We start from the raw sequence: 3696 nt of genomic DNA on the forward strand, positions 1-3696 counted from the left end.
ACCGAAATTAAACACGAAATGTTCACGCATTGGGTGGTGACGTCATCGGCGGGTCGCTGTTTCATCTCCAATAATTTTTTTCCTTTTTTCTTATTCTTCCAGTGATTCACTTTGTAATTATTGTTATCTATTTTTTAATAATTATCTTCATTATATTCCTGAGTTCATGTGCACACCAACATAAGTGTAAAAACACTTGCATAACCTGCGTAAAATAAAACAATGTGAAAACATACAAGAATAGAAAGGAACAATTTTGTTTTACGCTCTCCATTCCCGAAAATACGAAATAAAGTGTACGTTGCAATGGTACCATTTATATGAATTGCTACAGTTATATATATATATATATATATATATATATATATATATATATATATATATATATATATATATACTTTTTTTACTGATCATAATACAAAAACATCGGAAAAGCCAGCTAAGAAGATATCAAATGTATCACTGTATAGGCCTATACATCAGATAAAAAGTCGCCCAGTGTGCTGAAGAGAAGGGACTTACTTTCTGTATGAAGATATTTTCTGAGTTTTTTTTTTTTTTTTGGGAGGGGGTAAAGTTCGTAGGTGGGAAAATATCCCGCATATTACCAGCACACTGAATTCTCGAGGCAACCATCTCGGCCGAGCTGCGAGCCGCCATGCTTCAAGGTGGGAGGACTAATGGACAGTTGCATGGAATTGTGTCTTCTATTTCGGGCATCTTGTTAACGAATTATACCCTTCTATCGTCCCAAATGTAGTCTTGTAACTATGACTGTAATTACTGCAGTCTCGACAGAATTCTGATTCAAGGTGATCCCTGCTTTTTCAAAGTAAATGCCTGGTTGTGTTCTGCTGCGTCTCATTTTATCCGGCGCTTTTGGTTAGGCTGTGAAGTTATGCACTTGTTCATTGTAGAAACAACCTTACTGAGTTAGGGAAGGATTCATATTTCTAAAAGTCATCAGCTGCGAGTTCCTTGCTCTTCACTGAAACAAGGAACTTGTTAAAGTCTGACTTTTTTTTTGTTGACGTATACACCGCTCTGATGCTGCATGGCCTGGGAGAATGGTGTGGGGGGCAAAAATAAATGCCTCAGTAAGTATAGTGGATTTCCAAGCACTGCTTTCATTGCTATAAATATATAAAGAGGTCGAAGATTCACGAATGATTCATAGGGGAAGGGGATGGTAGGATGGGCCTACATGTATCACAGTTTGGTAAGGACTGTGAGGGTTATTAAACCATGGTGGGGGTGGGGTGGAATCTAGCATGGAGATGGAGGGGCAAGATATGTCGGACTTCCGTGCCTGCGAACGACGCGACATTCCTTTGTCGTTCTAAAGAGAGTGTTGAGGAATAATTCCGATATAAATTGAATTTATTTTGAGAAGGTTAATTAAATTGGACCTTAGGACGCGGAGTTGGCTGTCGGAGCTCGTGTTGCGATGCTCCGCTTTTCGTTTTAAGGATAAACTATGAAATACATACTAGACTTCCTACTTTTGGGTCTCAGTCTGTCGTTGCTAAAAATATGTTTTCATATTCTACTACATCATCCAACATGTATGAACTGTGGCCCTAATCATGTGGGTCGTCTAGTATTGGCAATTTGATAACAGTACATAAATAAGGTGCTTTCGTGATGCCCTCGCCGTCATGTTTTCTAAATTGTTCATACAAGTGCCATCTTAGCCCACGCATTTTTACTACTGAAACATAATATCATATACAAGACTACAATGTCTATACTGTTCACACTGCTTTTAATTTTATGTAATATTTGCTTTCTTTGATGACTTCCTGCCAATACTGCACACTCCATCCTTATACTGGTGAGAGAGGGGCACGACGCTATACGCACATAGGAGCGGCCATACTCTTGGTTGTTCAGGAGTCACTACCCAGGGCAAGGGTAGCTCATTATTACAGCAGGTCCCTCTTCTTAGAGGAAGATCCAGCCGTGTGTGTGTGTGTGTGTGTGTGGTGTGGTGTGTGTGTGTGTGTGTGTGTGTGTGGTGTGTGTGTGTGTGTGTGTGTGTGTGCGCGCGCACGCACGCATGTGTATACTTATATGTGTATGTACGTGTATATGTATATAAAGATTGTTGGATATATATGTGTAAATTGCAATATATATACATACATACTGCCGAACTAAGTTCATGAAAAGTGCTGTCAGAAATATAATACATTTACCAATTTGCATCTAATTACTTTGTCAAGTAGTCTATAAAAAAGAACAAAGATATCTGCTCTTTTGTTAGCAGAAAAAGAGGCCTGTTGGTCTAGGGGTATGATTCTCGCTTAGGGTGCGAGAGGTCCGGGTTCAAATCCCGGACAGGCCCGCAGAATATTTTAGTTTCCCTTTCGAAAGGTGTCTCAACAGAAAAACTCGACAATGATCAAAACCGAGCTAGATTTTAAACAAACTGCGCACAACTTCGAGGAAACAAGAAGATAGCTTCCATTCTTTGCTTTTATCTTTGCAGTCATTTTTGCAGTCACCTCGGTAATGATAATAATAAAAAAAAAAACTAAAAAAAAGAGCAAGCCTAACTCATACGAAAGGCGGCCTGTTGGTCTAGGGGTATGATTCTCGCTTCGGGTGCGAGAGGTCCCGGGTTCAATTCCCGGACAGGCCCGATTAAGGCTTTACGGTAGATTAAAGCAGTCTAAATATTACTCCCATTTGAAAGCACAAGCAGCGGCCGTTGGTCTAGGGGTATGATTCCTGCTTTGGGTGCAGGAGGTCCGGGTTCAAATCCCGGACGGGCCTTCGTTTTACTTATAACCTGACACTGTACGTCGTGGAATCCGAAATACTACGATTACAAATCGATTGTCTCTTTCTCTCACTCCCCTTCATCCCCTACCCTACTCTTTCCTCTCTCCTCTCGCTCTCTCTCTCCTCCGCTCTCTTTCCTTCTCTTTGCTGTTTTATTTCCTTCTCTCCTTTCCTTTCCTCTTCTCTTTTCTTCATTTCTCCCACTCTTTCTCCTCTCCTTTCCTCTAATCTCTCTCTCTCTCTCTCTCTTTCTCTCTCTCTCTCTCTCTCTCTCTCTCTCTCTCTCTCTCTCTCTCTCTCTCTCTCTCTCTCTCTCTCTCTCTTTCTCTTTCTCTTCTCTTTCTCCTCTCTTCTCTCTTTGCTACTTCCCTCCCTTCCCCCGTCTCTCTCCCTCTCTTTTCATGTCTCCTCTCCTTTTCTCTTTCTCTCTCTCTCTCTTTCCCTAACTCCTCTCCCCCCTCTCTCTCTGTCTCCTCTTTCTCCTCTCTTCTCTCTTTGCTACTTCCCCCCTTCCCCCTTTCTCTCCCTCTCTTCTGATGTCTCCCCCCCCCCCTCTCTCTCTCTCTCTCTCTCTCTCTCTCTCTCTCTCTCTCTCTCTCTCTCTCTCTCTCTCTCTCTGTCTCTCTCTCTCTCTGTCTCTCTCTCTCTCTCTCTCTTTCCCTAACTCCTCTCCTCCCTTCTCCCTTCCACCCCTTTCCCTCTCTCTTGTTTTTTTTTCTGGGTGTTTCACAATGCGGGGTCAGTCAAAGTCTAACGTGATTTTATTGTTTTATTGTTCTCACACACGACTAAGCAACGAGGGATATATAAAACAAGGAAATGGCGCAGTCACTCCCCAGGAGACGGCCATGGGATGTTGCGTCACGCTGCGAACTGCATGGATCTTCAAGACGCATCGTTGAGCACAGC

General features: G+C 42.2%; 3 non-coding genes across 3 annotated transcripts; all 3 read left to right on the plus strand.

The window, feature by feature from the left end:
• The first annotated feature begins 2276 nt into the window (after positions 1-2276).
• Positions 2277-2347, plus strand: Trnap-agg. The gene has a single exon. It is a non-coding gene; the product is annotated as a tRNA-Pro (tRNA).
• Positions 2348-2572: 225 nt separating this feature from the next.
• On the plus strand, positions 2573-2644 carry Trnap-cgg. Its single transcript has one exon. It is a non-coding gene; the product is annotated as a tRNA-Pro (tRNA).
• Positions 2645-2708: 64 nt separating this feature from the next.
• Positions 2709-2778, plus strand: Trnap-ugg. Its single transcript has one exon. It is a non-coding gene; the product is annotated as a tRNA-Pro (tRNA).
• Positions 2779-3696: the final 918 nt, after the last annotated feature.

Source organism: Penaeus monodon, unplaced genomic scaffold, assembly GCF_015228065.2.
Source record: "Penaeus monodon isolate SGIC_2016 unplaced genomic scaffold, NSTDA_Pmon_1 PmonScaffold_15211, whole genome shotgun sequence".
Classification (NCBI taxonomy): domain Eukaryota; kingdom Metazoa; phylum Arthropoda; class Malacostraca; order Decapoda; family Penaeidae; genus Penaeus; species Penaeus monodon.